The sequence below is a fragment of the Amphiura filiformis genome, chromosome 20 (genome assembly GCF_039555335.1).
Source record: "Amphiura filiformis chromosome 20, Afil_fr2py, whole genome shotgun sequence".
NCBI lineage: Eukaryota > Metazoa > Echinodermata > Ophiuroidea > Amphilepidida > Amphiuridae > Amphiura > Amphiura filiformis.
The window spans coordinates 36,531,253-36,553,675 of NC_092647.1; the positions used below are offsets into that span (position 1 = coordinate 36,531,253).

At 35.8% G+C, this 22,423-nt stretch overlaps 1 protein-coding gene across 3 annotated transcripts in view; it reads left to right on the plus strand.

The window, feature by feature from the left end:
- LOC140142767 (glycine receptor subunit alpha-1-like) overlaps nt 1–22,423 on the plus strand; it is a 181,700-nt gene that overhangs the window by 136,894 nt on the left and 22,383 nt on the right. The window contains exon 2 of one of the 3 annotated variants that reach the window (XM_072164759.1): nt 8,196–8,451. The exons of the other annotated variants lie outside the window; for them this stretch is intronic. The gene's annotated coding sequence lies outside the window, so the exon portion shown is untranslated. The remainder of the gene's footprint in view (nt 1–8,195; nt 8,452–22,423) is intronic. 3 annotated transcript variants of the gene reach the window in all.

A 22,423-nucleotide genomic window follows, 5' to 3' on the forward strand; every position in this document is an offset into this window, starting at 1 on the left:
ATTTAAACGTTTACTGGCAACCTTTTCCAACCTTTGCGAACAGGGCCTCTCCCTGCCGCCCCCACCAAAGCATACCAAAAAAATAAAATGCAAGAAAAGCGGCCATCGTCTGAGGGTGCCCCCTTAGATGTTAGAAACTTGAAGACCCAATTGAAGCCATTTGGTGGACCATTTTGTCACTGTTATTGTGTAAACTTTTAGTTTGAAAAAACCTAAAATTTGCGAAATGACGGCTCAATTGAAGCCATTCGTAGACAAGTTTTGACCTTTATTGTATAAATTGCCCGGTATTGCCCGGTATTGCTTTACATGTAAACATAAAGTTGCGCCAGTTGACAGGCCAATTGAAGCGATTTTTTTTCACTGTTATTGTATGAATTATTGGTTTAAATCTTTCTTGGGTCATCGTTGAACGCAAATAAGTCTTATTCAGCTTTAGCATAGAAAAGCTATGTTCACCGCTGGCAACAAATACGTGAAGGGTCAGAAAAATGCCCCGTTTCTTTTCCTTTTCTGAGGTCCCACTTTTCCTTTTCCGCCCTGTTTTCTGTTTCTCTTTTCGCCCCTTTTTATTTTTCCTCCAATTTTTCAGGGGGGGGGGCGGCCAAGATTGACTGAATTTTGACGTCGTCATTGGTTTTACACGTAAACACGAAAATGTCTCAAATAATTTCAGAAGTGTATGCATGTTATTAAGCACTATTTTATCAGTCTAAATCCGTTGAGGTTCGACAGTGAACCTCATTGTAAGTACTGTTTTTTTAATGTTTGGATGAATAACGCACGATATGTTTATGATATATACTAAAAAATTGTGTATAAATGATTGCGTGGTCTAGCGGTAGGAATCTCGACTCCCACGCAGAGGGTCCCGAGATCGATTCCCACTCCCGGCTATATTTTTTTTTTCTTCACATTCATTTTGAATCCAAAAATATTTATTTTCATGTGAAAATGTTTACATTGCACTGAGAAATGTATTTTGTGCATTTTTTTTTTCTGTAACGGTGGCCAATAGAGCTAAAAACGCACCTCGGCACGGGGCGTCCAACGTCCAGGCAGTTTTGCCGTCATATTGTCTGTTTTGTTTACGCTATTGGCTGTTGCCACATGAATAATGTCGGCCACCATCGTCTGCAATTTTTTTAAATTTGTATACGCCCTCATTTTTTCTTCCCTTTTCTTTCACCGTTTTTTTCGTTGTTGTGCCCCTCTGCGTTTGACGCCCTAGGCCTTACCTGGCCTAATGGTCGAAACGGCCCTGTTTGCGAAAGATTTCGAAAACGTGTTGTGTCCAGCGCTCGAAATAAGGCGCGTCCTTGCGTCAAATACTCGTGAAAGTAGGCGCGGACCCGCAAATATCTTACGGTACGGGTCCGCGTGACTCGTTAACATTGAACCAAGCAAAGAGCAGAAAATCCTACCTTTGTTGTTCCACTGGAAAATCTGTTCACATAATACGTCCAGCTCCCTGAGTACACTTTCATTTTAGTTTCCCATCAAGTTTTCAACCCAGGTTTTCAATTTTCTACAATCTATATACCGTGATCGCCGTAGCTAATTCTCTCTCTTGAAATTTCAAAGGCAAGGGTCCGGGGTCGGACCCTTGAAAATTGGTGAGGACCCTTGAAATTTCAAAGGCAAGGGTCCGGAGGACCCTTGGATATTTTTTCTTGTTTCGAGGCCTGGTTGTGTCTGCTAGGTTAGGGGATGTGCCCCCTCCGAAGTGATAAACCTCCAAGATGAAGGCCCAATTGAAGCCATTGCTAATTATTATTGTGTATAACTTTAGTTTTAAAAGAATCCGAGAATGGGTTACAGAAAAGCCCAAATTGAAGCAATTTTTTCATCATTATTGTATAAATTATTGTTTTAAACATAATAGTTGTAGATCCAAATCAGAAGCGAAAAAGGGAGTGTCTGTGGGGGATTTTCCCTCCTCGGAAGTGAAAAACGTTTCCAAACGGAAGGCACAATTAAAGGGATTTGGTGAACAATTTTGGCACTATTATTATGTACAAATGTAGTATGAACAATCCAAAAACATGTTTAAAGAAGGCCCATAATTGAAGCCATTCGTGGACTAAATTTCATTATTATTGTATGAATTATTGCTTGAAATACACAGTGTTGGGTGTCCGAAACAGAAGGGGAAAGGGGAATTTGTTTATCCATACACAGGGGAGAATGGAAATTTTTTCCAAATTAATGTCCAATTTATTTCATAATGTTTACACCATCTTTCAGGATTTAGAACACAGAATTGTTTATTTACGTTCAGCCAGATATATGATACACAGCACATTATGGGTTTGATTAAAGTGCCACCACCCAGGTCGACAAAGTGTTGCCCCCCCCATGTATTGGATATACAATGTATATTATACATTTTGTGTCATTTATATAATTATAATCCTTGGTTTTTAAAGCAGGGAACAAACGCAATTGTTTATTCGTAATCATGGTAATTGACATAATTAAGACACGCGTATTATATAATCTATGGATTAAAACAGGTCATGAGTAATGCTTCCAAAATATGTATATACTTCCCCCTTCGACAGTAATACAGAGTAAGTATATTTTAAAATGCATTTTGACATATTTAAATGAAACTGGCATACAAAAACATTAACCTTAACACGTACCTTTAAATATGGCAAATGTTCCGTTCAACCCCATTGAAGGGCCTCCGATTGAGGAGGAATTCGTTGGCACATCTATATATAATACAGTAGTACTATATGTATATTTCCCATGGTACGTCCTTAAGTTAACAGAGACTGATGTCCTAGGTTAATGTTGCTTTGATAAATTATTCAGTATGTCTTACAACGAAGAGAATTCCCTTGGTAAATCTTAAGTTTGTATTTAACATAACATTACCATTTATATGAAAACGAAATCACTTATGCCATTTTTATTCAGCGAACATCAGACAAATAATGTATAAGCTCATATAATGACCCTTATTAACGAATTTTATCAATGCAATAAGCTTTAACGAATGTCAAGAAATAAAAGATTCAGTCGTTGCATTTAAGGTTGAGGCAAGACATATGTTAGGGTTAGAGTTGGTTAAGACTGTTAGGACAAGAGTTATGGTTAGAATTACGATTTGAACTAGCACGCCCTGCATTCGTTAGTACCTACTAAAATAAGCAAACATTACCGTTTGTCACCAACAAAGCCGGCATTGTGGTTAACAAAGGCTTATAAACAAATCCGCAGCGTTTTTCAGATTTAAACCCTAACTGTTAAGAAATATTTCCATGTACAGCCATGAACTGCTTACAGCTATTACTATGGAATATTAATGTTCAGCTACCACTTTGAGTTCACGAAACATGCTGAGTGGTGGTATAAGACGTTTATACGATCAATGGCCAGGAAAATATGCCTGAAGGATTTACAGTGTATTCGATTAAGTATTTGATTGAAGTATTTGATTTTATACTGCAAGCTATTAAAACTTACCATCATACTACATGGTCGTGTGTCTTGAGCTCGCCACCAAAAAAAGGTGGCGACGTTACATTTTGCCAAAGTCGACTCAAAACAAATAATGATATCTCTGTCAAGCAAGAAGGTATTGTCATGCTTGTGGTCTCATTTTATTGCTAAATAAAATGCACTTTCAACCCTGTAAAAAGAAATACTTGAACTTTTTAATACTGACACTGTGCTTCATAGAATTCAGAATGGGCAGGGTGGCGGTGGTGGGGATGTGGTGGTGGGGATGTGGTACACACAAACTCTATGGGATTGGTATTTTTAGTGCGTAATCTGCTTCTGTAAAGGCTGTAAATTGGATTTGGACTCTATTTAGAATCTAAAACACTCATGGGCTTACAGCTAAACAATTCTACTAATTGTTTTTAATAATGTATGATTGGTTTAGTCTAGAATATACAAACTTTTCCATATAAAACTACCCGTTGTCATATTAAACACTGTAGTAAGTAATGCAGATGTCTTCAAAATCTAAAAGTTACTGTAAAATTTTAATTACTTATCCTATCATAGTCAAAGTATAGATTTTCTGAAGGAAATTTGACGAGGAATCTAAATATGGACATATTGTTTCTGTATGGGTTAGGGGAAAATGTTTAGGTTCAAAATATGTTGAATTGTAAAAAAATCTAACATACTTTGGGACACCCTATATTCCGAGATTACCAAACAGCTGTGATTTTGGTTTCTTCCAAAGTCAGTTGGCTCTCCATCCTCTAACCAAATGAATGTTGTTTACTTCCAGTTTATTACTGTAAGTTGGTAATAAGCAATGCATTGAGTGACCCATTTTTTTTTATAATTTTTTTTATTCCACCCTGTATAACTTGCAGGTCACCCTGTATAATGAGTTGAAATGTATATATTTGAATTGCTTATGCCTTCAGCTTTCCAAAAATGTATACTTTTGCTAGTTTAGGGTTGATGATTGTCGAGATAATCTAATTAGAAAGCCGGTTGGTGTAAAAATTCATAATATTTGTCATGTAACGCTAAGGGTGGCGAGTTCAGGACACACGGCCACATGTATAATCCCATAAACTCCGGACATAATAATTATATGGTATTTTGAACTATATATTTCATGGGTTAAGAGGTACATCATTTTATTCTTTTAAACGTTATCATGCTCCTGAAGATTTTAAATATGAGGAGAGAAGCCCAGCCAAAGGTATTTAAATGCCATGTGTGGGGTTAATTATGGTCACATCGTACTGACCGCCGGTGCACCCTCTCCCGCTCCTAATCAAGCCACTGATTACATCATTATTTTCAAAGGTAACCGCCTGACCCAATGCGGCATTCCGATGGGCCAAAAGATAGAGTGATTCAAATGAAAATGAATAACGTTTTTAAAAAATTTCAGGGTACCGCTCCAGATTATCGTAATTCCAATTTTACCCGTATTTCGTCCATTCACAAATATAGTACCAGGGGTAGCTCAGTCAATTTCATTGTCCACAAAGTCAAAGGCCAAGCATATAATACTTTATTTTCACTGCTATTCACCATTGGAATTTGTTGCCCAAATCAATCAAAGAAATTGGGAATTTGCCGCAATTCAAACGTGCTGTCAGGAAGCACCTTTCGGAACAGGCTTGGCTAGCTGAGCGTGATATTATGCATCACGAAAATTATTAGGCCCCCTTTTTGCTCGTTTGTTTTTCGTCTTTGTTATGTTTTGCTCGTCCTCCTGCCTTAATCATTGCTGTGCTGCTGCTGCTTTATTGTTTTTTTGCCTTACAAGGACCCCAATGGAATTAAGCATTCTTCGGAAGGCTTTTTGGGCTATCCTTGGTACTCATTGGTATTTATTCCATTGTCACCTCGTGCATTTTGGTACCCTGAATTACATATACATGTACAGTAGATTTTAAAGTATTTTATCCATAATGTGCAATCTATTGTATTTTCTTTTTGTTTGCAATTTTTGATGTATATTGAGTGCTAAATAAAATGAAATGAAATGCGTTGCGAGTTCGAGCCCCGCCCGTGCCAACGTGTTGTGGCCTTGGGCAAGGCACTTTATCCTCATTGCCTACTGGGGGATGGGGTATGGTTGGATTGGATGTTTGTATAGTTTTTTGTTTCAATGTTGCAATATTGGCGCTGATTAAGCAGCTGCCTGCAAATTGCAATTTCAAATTGAAAAATTCTAGCAATTTGACCTGCGGGTCACTATTAGAGTTTGAAATAAAAAATGTTACCATAATAATCATCTGTGGTGAATTACCTTTTAATTAGTTATTGTTATCATTATGTTCTATTACACGTTATATGTTAATTAAACAGCTTGAGAGACGAGGTATTATAGGAGAATTTAACCGCCATAATACAGATTACCAAGAGGTTAGATGTATTATTATTGGATGCCGATTCTCAACCGTTATCTAGTCTACACATTTTTACAAAATGGAAAAAAAAATGAATCCTGGGATGGAATAAAGATATAAATGCATCACATTGGAGGTACCTCTAAACTTTGTTATTGACCCAGTTATAGTATTTCCCTAGCCCTTGGTCGTGCCTGCCTTTATAAAGTACAACCTTGATAATACGCAGAGCCCGTGTCCTCAAGGCCGAAAGGATAAATAAACAAGCCTTGATACTTCATCCTGTTCGTGACTGATGATTCGTGTACAAGAGGCGATCTAAAGTCTGCACAAAAAGTAACTCAGCTGTTATAAATACGCCTATAGATTTAGAACTAATAATTGTTTTCACAATATTTCAACATAAACAGAAGGATGATATATTTACGCGCATTTTGATACCCCATTCGTCAAATGTCGTTCAATATTAACAACACAGTAGTGCTTTTACAGAAAAATACCCGAATTTAAAAGTTGCAGTTTACAGCGATCAATGGTTATAATGCCAGCACTGTAAACACTTAAAGCCCGCCATTATCTTCGCGCTTACTTCAAATCAATACAAAATAACTGCAACTTTTAAATTGGGGTATTTTTCTTTCAAAACACTTCTGTATTGTCAATATTGAACAAAATTGGACAAATGGGGTATCAAAATGCGCGTAAATAATCATCCTTATTTTTATGTTGAAATATTTTGAAAATAATTATTAGTTCTGAATCTATAGGCGTATTTATAACAGCTGAGTTACTTTTTGTGCAGACTTTATGTCGATACGTGATGAGGCACTTCATGTGGAGCAGTCCGCTGGACATCACACTTTGCAGATACACATTAGGTCAACCCAGCAGACGAGGAATTCCTTGTATATAAATACATTTGGAATATCAATTGGCCTGAAATAAACTTCAGTCATGTTTATGCAATGAATAGCATCTGTGTTTATTCCATTCATGAAGATTTATCACTTGCGTTGTCAGTCATGGAAGTTAAAAGAATATTTTGATTTTTTATATCTATTTTGATCTTTAGGTTACCGTATGCAATAATGTTAAATTTAGCACTTGAGGAAAGTCAACTAAACAATATTGTGAACATTTTTGTTATTCAACTGCAGAAGATTCAAAATCAATGATGTTATTTTAAAAGTAGCCTTTAGTCGCGTTTGTCCATAAAACGGATGGAATGATATTAATTTATAGATTAGGATGCATATGCAAGTGTGACGATCGCAAACGTTTCAAACTTTTATAAAAATTCTGACGATTAAATAATGTTAATATTGTTGTTGAGATTCAAGAAAAGTACTTTGACCTCTAGTACCTCAATTTCTTCCAACAACGTTCTCATAATTTAGTGGTGAAGTTAACAAATTTAGCACAATTGAGTACGTGCCAGCAGCAATTTCAACTTTGACACCGTTACCGGATTCACCATGTGGGTCAGTTAGGGAGTCGCATGCTTTAGCGTATTATTATTCTTTATACAGACATCATAAAATAAGCATCTTTGATAGTCAGTGTCGATACAAGATGAAGATACGTGGATATACATTCCCTATTGATAAAAAATTAAACCATAATTACCTTAGATAATCAGATAGCAACGTTTGCATAATATTTTTGGGACCTGAGAGCGCAGCAGACACGCCAACTTGCATTTTGAATACGAGGAATGTCCTTCTAATATCAAATAATTTTGATTATAGGTAAAATACAAAAACAACTTATATACAAAAGAACTATATATTAAAAACAGCAAAAAGCTGGAGAATTCTGCAAGTATAACTCAGTCATTATTGCACGAAATTAAACACACTATTCACACTTTGAAAACATATATAATCATGGAGAGAAAAAATACAAAAAAAAAAAAAAAAAAACGAAGTTCTTCCGATATTACTTTAACAGTACAACCTTGATAATACGCGAATCCTGTGTCCGCATAGCCGAAAGAATAAATAAACAAGAATTGCATCTCATGCTACTTCATCCTGACAGACGATTCGTGTACAAGAGGCGATTTAGATCAGCCATTATAATTATGGAGGCATTTCTTGTGGAGCAATCCGTTGGAGATCACACTTTGTAGCTATATTCATTAGGTCAACCCAGCGGTAGAAGCATTCCTTGTAAATTTTTAATATCAATTGGTCTAAAATTAAATCATGCATCTCTTACAAAACATTTTCGTATGCCCCATCGTATGCCCCGAATATGTATGTTAATATTTAATACAGAATCCATGATTATTTTAAAAGTGTATAAAACTTAAAGGGATTTTTATTTATCTTAACATCCTCTTTACAGGATAAGGTTCAATTGGTTACCAAAGTTCTTTGTATCTGATCCAGAATGTTCACCTTGCTAACAGAAATGAAGGACAGTCCCAACTATCTCACATATTTGATGAGTTTCTGAAACAGGGATCTAAAAATCCCTTGAAGAAAAACCAACTGGCAACTCCAAATTCAACGCTGGAACTACTTCTAGCGTCGGTTGTCAGTAGCAGTCACTACCCATCAAGTATTGATAAAGACAACAGGTGTTGTTGAAACGTACACAAGTAAGTGAACATTCTGGATCAGATACAAAGAACTTTGTTAACCAGTTTACTATACCGATCCTGATGAATCTGTTCAATCAAGTTCAATAGGTATCGATGAAAAAAAAACCTTACTTCCAAAATGTCACCTCATTCGGACATTGGATTTGCTTACATATAATTATATTTAACACATCCCTCCACAGGTCACTGTGATGTAATTTAGGGCTGTCGACAGCCGGAAAGTAAAAATCGTTCGATACCTAGCTTTGTCAAACGACCGAGTCTGCAAGAAAGTTTTTACATACAAACATCAGGTAGTCCAAGGGTATCTGACGACATACAAATCTCGAAGTGCACATTTAATTATTGATTTTACTGATAGTAATAGCGTAATTCGTCATATGTGTAGTGGTCATATGATTCCAATTTCCCATAATTTAAACTTTATGCAAATGCTAGCAATTAACGGCATGAATTATTTTATGATATCATGAAATGAGTATGGAAAACCTGAAACTTTCATTAAAGATTATTTTATAATAAATAAGTGCTTTTCTTGATTTGGACAGAGAGGGGGTGAGACGTCTGTCACTGAGACAGACTAAGTCTAAGTTTCATTATTTGCACACACATTAAATGTTGGACTGCAACATGCAAATTGCAGTATAGCTGCATGTTTCTGCAGCAGATGAAACACTTGTAATCTGTAGCCATCAATTATCATGTATATCCTCTCAAATCAAGACATCTGCCTTACATCATTTAGATCCATTACTGAAATGCGTGAATTAGTCATAGAATTTCAGAAACCTTTTTGAAATGTCTTTAAATGATCCATAGTTATGATTGAGTTTACAATCGTGCAATCGTAACAGATAACATAATAAAGGAAGGAAGCAGCATATATGTTTCAGCCTATAGCGGGGTGTAAGACAATGCTAGACACAATTAATATGTGCGAAGATCGGAAATAAACGATGATGGCCCGAAAAATGTATCAATCTAATGCTATGTACTTCAAGCGTATGTGGCCGGGATAACAATCTGTCCATCATATGAAAATGTTGACCTTTCGTAGTGAAGATGTACGTACCCTTGCCCAGTACAACTTGATGGCCGAGAGATGTTTAGTTTAAAGACATGAGGAAAAAAACAAGATTACGACTGTCGTCTATTACTAATCCTTTAATTTCTGATGGTATATTTTTAAATACGTTTTCATGATATAGAATAGTATCCAACATCTAGCTAGATAAGTTTGAAACAACGGCGCTAATGCACATCTGACAATAAACTCAATATCAGCTTTTCCCCAGAAAACGAGCGTCGTTTTATTCATAACGCATATACAAAATAAAAACCCTTAAAAATCTGAATTGAAATGGTAATTTCCCAATCAACCATCAAGTTTGACTTCTCAATTAGTATGATTAGACAACAGAAAACTTTCAAACATTTATGTAACGAATGATACCGAGTGCTTATGAGTTGTTAGTTTAAGAGTATTCAACCTTTCCGTAAGTTATTCCCGTTCAATGTTCAAAAGAGCAACAGCTGAACACTATTGCTCGTTATATCTTTATGCTACCCTAACATTGTAATAACCCATGTAGCAGTCCTGGTCAGTACGACCCATATTTGATATCAGACACCGGAGCTCTCAAATTACTGGTAATTGGTGTTTGGACATTTATAATGTAAGGACGTAAATGTCACCACACACAAACTCTCGTAGTTCAAATTACAGGACAGCGTGTGCTAGGGCTTCACATCTCTATCTCTTTAATTCCTATAATGTTATAATGTTATTCCTGTAATTGTTGGTAGATTTTTACTGCCTTATTCTTCTTGTTGTCTTGTAAGCTTGTAGTACCGGAATATTGATGTTCTTGTACCTTTTTGTTATTATTATTTTGTTTGTATTAATGGTATCTATTAAGCAAATGCATCATTGATATATGCTAGTAAATCAGATTTCCATATTAAATGGAGCAGCAAGAAACGCTGTGTATGCAATATCAAGTTTCATATCAATGTTATTTGGTACAAAGTCTATCTCTGATTACGTAATGTGGTCAAATTTTATAGTCGTTTTAACTTTGAAAGTGAATTATATATATCGTGTTCTCTTTCCAGTGTGGATTTCACTCTTTCCATTGATTTCACTCCATCGCTGTAGTAGGCAATGTTTTAATTCTTTCACTTTGATCACCTCTTCGCTCCCTCACTAAAAGAGTTGTGTCCATTAAGAGTATTGTCCGATGCGGAACAATGTACAATGATAAAACAAGAAGTAATATGGTTACTAATACAATAGAAAAAATGTAAATCTTTCTTGTTTTTCTAAATTTGAAACGCACAACCTTAAGATCTTACCTTGCTTTAAATATACTGCGCCAAAAAGCATCCTTACAATTGGAAGAAAAATCCTAAACTAAACCATATTTGAGTAAATTTATTTCTTTAATAGATGCACTAATCCGACACATTATGACACCTCATTGAATCCAATGTGACTTCATGAAGCAAAGTTACAAGCATTTGATAAGACGAAGGTCCACCTATTAAAAAAACAAATTTACCCCAATATGGTTAAGTTTTGAAATTGTGATTATTTTTCCAAATGTATAAGGATACTTTTTTGGCGCAGTAAATGATCGAGTCGCGTATAGGAATGCATCAGAGTGTTTATTCTATCGCATATTGAAATATTTGATATTGTGTGATGGCCAAGATAATGGAATGAGGTTTTTTCATCGATTACGGTTATGGTTTCATAACAATAGTATCCATACAACAACGCATCCAATAGAGGTTATCCACTTCACTCATGTGTGACTTCTAACAAAAGGCGCTGGTTCCCGTAGTATTCCTCATTCAAACTAATTCAGTGCACGACCTCGGAGTTATCTGCATGACTTTGGCGGGCTATTTTGAAACAGTCATGGTAGCACATGCAGGTTCTTCTTTTGAAAGTTCTAAACAAGGTGTAGCAGTCGTTGATAGGATATGCAGCTTATAGAACACGGATAACCTCTATATGTGGCGGTACACTACGAATGAGCCGTAAAGTCGGCAAATTGTATTCTGAGTTACAGAGTAGAATGTGCTTAAAGGTCATATTCATAGGTACCTCAATTGGTGCAACAAGTACCTCATCAAAATGTTTAAACCAATCAATAATCCTATTGCTGAAGAGGATAATATTAAGCTTCTACCTAATTCTATAGAATCCTTAAATAGTTCTAGTCTTTGTTTACTTTGGCTTAATCCTGTTCAAGTGGTGGGTAACAAAGTATTGCATTTTGTCTAGGTATGTATAACCAGCAATTAACAATGAGAGGACATTCCCGAAGCTCGTTGACTTGGGGATGATTTGAAATGACCGCCAATTATGACTGTTCGATATTTAGGCCTATTACCAGAAATGTGGAAAAAAGAGACACATGTAGAACCGAAATAATACACCCTTTTCAAGCTTATGATTATGTATTTTCTAAACACGAACGAGAACAAAATTGATTGGGGCCGACTTTACGGCAGATTCGTGGTGTCCAGTCACATATAGGTTGTATAGCAAATAAACAAATTATCATATTTTTTCCAGCGTCCTATGTTTAGACTCATGCGGGAGGATGTTCTCTTTTTGTGTACGAATAAATTTTGTTCCAATGGAATAGAATAACCAGCATCCGGTATTTTTTCTACCACGTGGTACTTGGTAGTAATCGAAGTATTTCCAACAATAAATGATTGTTTTCGTGTATGTCGAAAGTAATTGGAAAATCAACTTGTGGAGCAATAACAAGTATAAAACAAGAACAATAAGAGAGGTTATTATGGAGCATTATTTTCAAAGATTTTTTCTCCAATACTAGGATCTGGCTTTGTGAATATCGTGAATGTTTGAAAAGAAGTCATCCATTAGCGCAACATTAAAGCTACACGTGTTTATTAACGCATCATAGACTAAAGTTTAATTTACTCTTCCGCGATATTTCCATTCGTTCAATTCAAATGACTTAAGCAGTACTATTGACTGGAACGATGTGATAACCAAGTAGAACACAACCTGTTTACTAGCCGGTGGTTAATGTACTGTGATCTACGAAATGATTTTAAGGTCGATTATCGACAAATTGCTATGCAGTAAGATGCGTCGTAAGAAAGCGTGTGTTACGCTTTGATGATAGTGATCTTCCTAATGGATTCATTAAAGCGTAATTAATTGAAATGGGTAGATACTTCCAAGTGTGATGACTTAAAATAGAATATTCGAATACCTGTTAAGATATGCTTTTTAATTGTTGAATCGAGTAGATGCACATTAAAATCTACATAAAGTGGGTACTTAAAATGTTACAATTACTTTTATGAGATCTTAAATTAGGTTTGTATCAAAATCACAAAATAAAAAAGTCAACATAGCGAACGTATAGTATATGGGGAATTGTGTTTTTTCAAAACTTTCATACACAATCTTGCAAATTAGGTTTTTCTGAATCAAAATTTTGTGAGGATTCCAAAAATCATGGGTGTCATTTTTTTAAAGTTGTTCTTGGGTGTTTTTTGGGCGGATTTTGGGCAAATTCTGATTTTCAGTATTTGGCATATATTATGGAATAAAAATCAACTTATTTAAGTCATATATTGCATTTAAAGGCTTTTATATTATCATTCCAAACTTTAAATACACTTTAATATGAACTACCTCAAATATTGAAGAAATGTGTTCAAATGTTTAAATTTTTGGGTGTTTTTTGGGCGGATTTTTTTTTTTTCATTTTTGATGGGTGTTTGGGGGCGGAAAGTTGCCTTGGCAAACTAAATCCCGTGGCCTTTTTTTGATGACAATGTGCCACCTATCCTAACTATCCTAATATGTTGTTTAGGTCCGAAGTAACATATTTATAGGGGCGTACATGTCTACAAAATTCCAGATGCAGCAGTTGGTGGCCATCTTATTTTTCAAAACGGCGCCCATTTCGGCAATACATTCCCAATATTGTTCAAACTGACCCTTCCTATTGTGAATTTATTGGTACAGTAGCATTTGTTTTAAGCTTAGGATATTACTTATGACTTATGCACTAACATCGACGACTTTGATATTCAAAATGGCCTCCAAAAATTCAAAATGGCCGCCAAATTCAACTTATTTCCTCCAAACATTATAATGAGCATTGTAAAATATAAGTTTAAGCAAGTAACATGTTAATTAATATACCAACACATACACAAACTCCATAATACACTGCAAATACACACCACACCACCCCACACCCACATTCAAATGCTCACCTATAATTATGAATTCACTTTCTACGATGACATTTTGTTATAAAATAGTTCCCGAATTTAAGATCTGTAACCTTATTCCACCTTAAATGTCTTCATCCGTCTCCTCAGGATATGATAATGATAATTATGTTCCCGCCAAGTTTGATGTACTCTGGGCCAGCGCATACCCATAAGCTCCCATACCCTAACCCGTAATCCTAATCTGTACCCAATACCCTTAACTCGGTACCTCATAACCATGTACCCTGCTAAATGTACATCGTACTCTGATACCTGTTCATGTAGGCCTACCCCATAACATGTATCCCCGTACTAGTACCCGAATGCTCCTACCCATATCCTCTTCGGTTCTCTTGGTACATCTATCCCCATCCCTGGCCAGTACCCCTACCCATCCCTGGGACTCCTAGACCCATCCATGGACCCAGTGGCCCATAACCTGATATGTACTCGGGGCCAGCTAGCCCATAACCCCATCCTTGGCACCCCCCCCCCGCCGCTAAGACCCTACGCCACTGCTAACCACATCCTTAGTACCCTGTACGTCTCTTACTCCAGTACCCTTGCACAGTCGTCATTACTCCTAATGTCATCCCTGGGACTCCTAACGCCAAACCTGGAACCCCAAACCCACTCCATCCCCAGTACCCCTAACCCTATCCTAACCTTAAACCTACTACAGGACCTTTAACTCCATTCCTAAAACCTAAAAAGTCTGTCCCCGAGACTAGACAGACCCCTAATCCCATCTTGATCTTCGGCACCTGTAACCCCACATACGGTTCCCCTTATGCCCGTTACCCCTTACCCCGTTCCTGCATGGTACCCAGTACCCCAACCCTGGGAACCCTAACTCAATCCCCAGTACCTCATCCTATCCCTGGGGCCTCAAACATGACCACGTGTCCTCTAACCCCATTCCTGGAACCCATGACTGGTCATCCCTGAAACCCTAACCCAATTCATCACCGGGACCCATTACCTGTTGTACCCTTTACCCTGCACAGTCCTCAATACCACTAGTCCCATCCTCTGTCCCTGGTACCCATTATCCAAACCCTGAGGCACTTAACTCTATCCCCAGTCCCCTTACCATATCCCTAGATCCCCTAACACTGACCATGGGGCTCTCCCCATTCCTGGAACCCCTAACCCTCGTCTCCGGAATCCCTAACCCTGTTCCTTGATACCCCAAGCCCCATTGTCGATACCCCTAATCACATCCCTGGAACCCCTAATCCCTTCACCTGGACCCATAAACTGTTGTCCCTGGGACCTTCGGGGAACCCTGTTATTGGTACACCTAACTTCTTTCATGGTCACCCCTAAACATGTCCTTGGTATTTCTAACCCCATCCTTGTTACCTAATGTTGTCTCCGGTACTCTTTATCCCACCCCTGGTATCCCTAACTCCATCCCTAGAAACCCTATATAAGTCCATCCCCCAGGACCCATAACCCATTTGTGGGATCACTCGGTACCCTTTACCCTGCAGTTCTCAATACCCCAATTTTCAATTTCCTGTTTGAAGGTGTACATGTACAGGAAGTTGCCATGGTTTGGCGGTATATTTTTTTTAGCAATATTGATATATCGATGGGTGGGTTTTCAGTGGAGACCAATGCAACCAAATGGGCACATCATCAGGACAAAAAGTGCCCTTAAATTAGGGCAAATTTGGGTGCATTTTGTGAAAAATTGGTATCCTGATGGGTTGCAGAAACAGCAAAAAGAAGGTATAGAAAAGTCAGCATCCGAAAATCTGTGTGGCACATCTCCGTTCAAAATATTTGAAGAACCCCCTCCCCTGCTGCCATGGGCTTATGGATGTATTGATACAGCCTGCAGCCCAAACTAGCACCACCAACTGCTCTTGTTTAAAGGATACACATATGGGCCAAGAAACATTTTCTATGGCATTTTAAAATGTTATAATATGCAAAATGAAGTCATCATTTAAATGTGATTAAAACAGATATAGGTCAACTTGCACAAGGGGTGGGTGCATTTAGTATCGGATTTGTGTGTGTTATTATTCATGGCACATGTCCAATCTCCTAGGCTCATTGTATGATTGAAGGAAATAAATTGATTTCGGTGGCCATTTTGAATTCTTGGCGGCCATTTTGAATTTGAAAATCATCAATATTGGTGCTACTGTATGCCAACATGATAAAACTAATACAACAAGCCTAAAACAAATGCTACTGTGCCAATAAAACCATTGCTACTGGTGCCAATAAACCACATTGGGAAGGGGCAGTTTGAAAAATATTGGAAATATTTTGCAAAATGGGCACCAGTTTGAAAAACAAGATGGCCGCCCTCTGCTGCATCTGTATTTTTGTAAACATGTATATATATGTTACCTGTGACCCAAACAACATGCTAGGATAGGTGGCACATTGTCATTATTAAACGGCCACAGGTCTTATAAACTGGGTAGTAGGGCCTACGCTCGAGTTTTTGTATCAAAAAGTACATGCATTAGCTATAAGTGACGTAAGGCTACCATAGCAACAGATGAATACAATTGTTGACTATATCGCTCTGCACTGTACAAAGTTTATGTGGTACCTATGCATTGAACCATAGATGTCAAAGAACAGGGAAAGACCTGGACCGTAACTCTATAGAATATTCATATCATGCTGATCACTCGCACCTGTAAGATTAGTATTTTTGGAAAAGAGCGGTATTATATTCAATCTATGAATGCAGACATACACAGGTGATGAGTGCAACCTGCTTGTAATGCAGGGCGATAGAGTCAAAAATTGCATATATCTATTACTATGGTAGTTAATCCAATTATGACGTCACTTCTACGGCGAATAGTGACAAACTTGTTATCTTTTCACATTTGAAAACACTCTATATATATACATTATAAATTGCACCCAAAAAACACCCAAAAACACCTACAATCACCCAATGTGATAAAAGTGTCTGTCCAAATTTCTTCTGGGATAACATTTGACCATTAATTTTTATTTAAAAAGTATTCAGCACACATTAGTTCATATTATACAGCAAATAAAATGGAAATTGGGCTGAAAACATATGAATTATTGAAAAATATGATAGTTGCCAAAAACCGCCAAAAAAACACCCAAGAACAGTTTTTAAAAAATGACACCCATGATATTTTGATTCTACATAAAATTCTGCTTAAGAAAAACCTTGGTGGCAAGATTGTGTATGAAAAAATTGAAAGCAAAAAATAAATGACATTTCCCCATATACTAGTATAGCGGTTAACTCATAACAGATAAGTGATCTTGATAACATAATTGCGCAATGATAATGAAGATGATCATTAAAATGTTACAGTTACTTAATGGAATCTGACGACTCAGCTTACTTATTAATAAGTCGAAAAGAAGGGATACATAATACCTTATAAGTTATATTCACATGGCAAAGAAAGACAAGGGCAGATGGAGAAGAAGTAAGGATATATCTCGTGATTAGCTTATCTTTAAAAGCATCGAAACCAATTACGTGTGGTCCTTTCATGGAAAATCACGAAATATTATTTTAATCTGTTTGAAGATATAAGTGCATACTTAAAAGAAACAAGAGTTTTATAGTTGCAAATACGAATATCCAGTCGTTCGAGTCACTAAATGTTCAACGGAATCAAGTACATTTAAAATGAAATTCAATTTTACATATTATATTCCTTATTTGGCTGCGGACAAATATCAAGGAAAGACTTGATTATTATAAGAAAAGCAAGCATAGTTACGAATTCGAAAGCTTCCAATTCTTAAATTTGTATGTTCATAATAATAATTGTCAGGAAAAGCATTCTTTTTTGTTTGCGGCTACTGTAAATATTGTCCAGTTGATAGAGCGAACAATGTTTAAAACATAGTAAACAAAAGGTTATCAAATTTGTGGAATTGACCTCATTTTATTGAAATTCATGAACCTGTTTCCGACTAAAGTGTTTCCTTTTACTGTCACTGTACTGTACATACTAATGGTTTCTAGACTAATGACTAATTCTCCACAGATTCGTGCTAAATCTGTTCAATTTTAGCAGCGTGGCGTAGGATTGTGACAACATTAGTGAACACCTTTGACGACTAATCTAATTCTAATTTACCAAATGTACCAAACAGAAAACACCGTTTTTCTCTTCTAGTCTCATTTTCATACCGCAATTTTGAAGGGGTTAATTTATATTGTTACGAGGATTCCTTCACAAGATAGTATTTTACCTAAGCGAGCTTAAAACATTTGCAATTCAAATTAGTGTCGGTCAAGCTCCGGAGAATACCTACTTTAAGTCTTTATTTAAAGTGCTTTATGTTGAATGGACTGACTTGTAGATGGTTGTTATCTTAGGCTGCCTGGACGTTCAAGTGCAAAAGGTAGCTTTACATCATTAGTTTTACAAGCTTTTAACTTTCTTTCTTAAAGTCAAAATTGGAAGAAAAATATACACTAGGAGAAATTTCCCGTGAAAAATCTGTGACTGGTTGATTTTTGTCCTTATGATTATACCCTAATGGTCTTATAAAGGTTATTCTTCTGATTTTACCTTAACTATTTATTTCATCGTTGTCTTACCATTAACATACAGGGTGTCCCAGAATGATGTATACCGTATTTGCACAAAATATCAAAAATATATAGTAAACAGTGTATCTAAATTTAATAAGTGCAATACAATGACAAATATGTATCCTACTTATTCTGTGACTTTCATGGAAATAGCTTGATTCGTTTTGGCGTGACGTTGCTATTACTGAAAATGGACGAAAACTGCATGTGTAATTTACAACGCAAAGGCTTCATAACACATGTATCATTTATCACCATCGTCCAGCCGCACTGTGCAATATAGTAGAAAAATCCTACATTCTTTTATAGGAAATACACCAAATTTGGCACAGATGTAGAGCTTACAACGCTGAATAATTCTTGATATTGGCTTAAGTGAAACATTTCAATATGATGTGTGACTATTTTTGCATTTTGCTCAATAAAGTAACACACTAGTAACAAAAGTTACGTATATTATAGGGTGAGGAATCTAGTTACTACACAGGAATTGTCTTGAATCACTGAAATTTCAGTGAAGTAATTAGATTCCTTGCCCCCTTTATGATATACATAACTTCTGTTACCAGTGTGTAGTTAATTTTTGAAAAGAAATGCAGATTGGTCTTAATATTTATCAGGGGGTGTAATACCACCTTAAAACATTTACTATTCAAAATAGTTTCGCTCAAACTGTGGATACTTTTAACTATTGCTGACTCAAAGTGTGGTTCTTGTTGGATAGTAAGTGTTATATATTTGACATTTACACTAGTAAACCGTTAGTGCCTAAACGAAAAGATACACCTGAATATTAATTTACCCGATGATGTTTCGAATGAACACCCCTATAAAATAATATGGTATTTTGTTTTGTTTTGTTTTTGTTTATTCAAAAAGTATAGGTAGATCTATTGCGGTAAATGTACAGTTTATTAAACTACTACAAAGAACTATCCATCACCCAATTTTCCGCTGACCAGATGTTTATTTATGTATAAACATAGACTTCTTTTTATACATCCTTATATATTTCGGTCAAGCAGGTGATTCAAAATGGTAGGTCTCTACTTAATGTTAATAATAATTAAACAAGTTAATGGCTCACGATGATGCGTTGAAACAACGAAATCCAGTCTAGCAAAAGAAAAAAATATATATACTTCCACTTGATTTTATTGTAATTTGACAAAGAACAAATCGAGGATGGAGAACCAGAAAGCCTTAACTCACAATGTTTTTCATTGTATTTGGTATCAAGTGTGATACCACAATCAGTAGAAGTACTCTACACGTAGTCTCGCTATGACATCTAGTGAAGACAAATTGGGAAATGATGTAAAATGATGTAGGCAAACATTCCCAAGAACATGCAATGGTTTCTTTGCTAAATATAAACAATCCAAGAAACCTTATTGGAAGTGGTTGGGTTAAATATTGTTTATCATAAAGTTGGTCTACGATTAACATTAAACTCATCATCAATTCCCAGAACGCATACGGTTAGAGTAAGTATTGAATTGAAATTCCCAAATTAGCACAAGTCATCATGTTTTGATGTGTCAATTAATTTCATGATAATGTGTGAGAACAGACAGCCTTCGAGCATAACAAAGTAATGACAGTAGTATACTTACCGAATTATTTACTTTATGGATACTCAGCCTTTAAATACACCTTGCGTGATTTAGTGCCGTTAGACTTTCAAAGAGCAACAGCTGAGCACTTTGTTAATACGTGTTAATGTCACAACCTTTATGCTACTTTAACATTGTAATAACTCTGACCCATATTCGAAATCAGACACCGGACCTCTCAAGCTCGCAATATGTTGCATTGCACAGTAATTGGTGTTTGGACATCAATTTTAATGTAACCACACACTCTAAAGCTCGTACTATGGCAGGATTTAACCTTTTTAACTGCAACAAGCCATTGAAATATAGAAATTCTTTTATTTGTTAACATTTCCTTCCCCCTTATTCTTGTTGGTTCGATATAATGGCTTTCTATTTTAAAACACTTAAAGGAGGTTATTAATTATTATGGAGTATGTTTTTAAGGATTTTTCTTCAATATTGTTATCCATTAGTGCGACATAAAAGCTCCACGTGTTTATTAATGCACCATAGACCAAGACGTGGTTTACTCTATCATCACGGTTAGAGTAAGTATTGAATTTAAATTCCCAAATTAGCAAATAAGTCATCATGTTTTGATGTGTCAATGAATGTCCTGAAAATGCGTGAGAACAGACAGCCTTCGAACATAACAAAATAATGACAGTAAGCACTTACTGAATTATTTACTTTATGGATACTCAACCTTCAAATACACCTTGCGTGATTTATTACCGTTAGACTTTCAAAGAGCAACAGCTAAGCACTTTGTTAATACGTGTTAATGTCACAACCTTTATGCTACTTTAACATTTTAATAACCCTTGAAGCAGTAGTGGTCACTCTCACCCATATTTGAAATCTGACACCGGACTTCTCAAGCTCGCTGTATGTTGCATTGCACAGTAATTGGTGTTTGGACATCAATTTAAATGTCACCACACACTCTCGCGTAGTTAACAGGACAGTTTGTGTTTATTACAGAAAAGCTCGTGCTATGGCAGGTTTTTTTTAAAATTGTAACAAGCAAATGAAATATATTATTTCTTTTATATTTGTAAACATTCCATTCCCCCTTATTCTTATTGGTTCGATATGATGGCTTTCTATTTTAAAACAATGAAAGGAGTTTATTATGGAGTATGTTTTTAAGGATTTTTCTTCAATACTGTTATCCATTAGTGCGACATGAAAGCTCCACGTGTTTATTAATGCATCATAGACCAAGGCGTGATTTACTCTATCATCATGATATTTCATCAAAGCGTAAGTAATTGAAAACGGATAGCTACTTTGAAGGGATGATTTAGAGTATAACAGATTAGATTAAAGTGATCAATACCAATTAAGTGGTTCATTAAAAAGTTACAGTAAGTTTTATAAAATTTGACAATCGTCAATTATGTCCAAAAGAAGTGATATATTGCGTTAATAAATCTGATTGAAATTTAGTTACCTGATAGATAAAACACAATCTGAAAATCAAATACACTAGAAAATAAAATAGGAGAGCAGAGGCAGCAGAAGGGAGGATATCTCTCGTAATTGGCTTGTCTTGAAAAAAGGAAACGACTGCAATGCGTCTAAGAAATTAGGCTTAAATTCATAAACCTCTTTTTAAAATAAGATCTTTATTATTTAAATAAATAAATTTCAGTCAAATATTAATTTCGACGGGACATCACAAAGAAAATATTTTAAACTGTTTGAAGGATCCTTAAAATGAAAATGAGTTTTGCTATTTGGTTGCCCTTTCTCATATCAATGCTTAGGTCAATAAATACTCACTTTCATTGTTTGCACTATATTGCATATAATTATAATTTGAGCTTTATTTTTTGATTGACCTTTCTCACAAATATTAAGACTTAAGTCAACAAATACTCAAAAGAATTGAACAGGTATATTTCCATTCAATCTAATTTTTTTCCATTATATTGCATACTATATTTCTAAATCAATATAACGATATTTTTCCTGTCGGGTGCGGACAAATACGAAAAGAAAAAAAAATATATGAGTAAAAGAAAGGAAAACATATAAAATAATTACAAAGTCCACTTTGACTTTTAAATAATATTACTAAATATATAAATATTAGTAAAAGGCAGCCGGTTTATACTAATAGTATGTTAACAAATTAGTGGAATGGAAACCAATTTCATTCAGATGCATATTAAGTCTGTTGCCCAGGAAAGTGTTTCACTTTGACGGCGTGTCTTACGTTATAACAACATTTGTAAATATTCGGTGATTTCTAATTTACCATACTAATTTGATTGAATACCGCTATTTTGAAAGGGGTTGCTGTTCTGAAGATTTATTCTGAAGAATTGTTTTACCTCTCCAAGCTTAGACAGATAGCCCCTCTTGGTGAGCGCCACAGTGGAACTTACTTACACGTGTTACTTTGTTAAATGTTATCCTTGATTATAATTCCCCAAGGAACTTGAACCAAAAGTGCGGCTTCCACTTTAAATTTACAATTCAAATTAGTTTCCGTCAATCTTTTGTG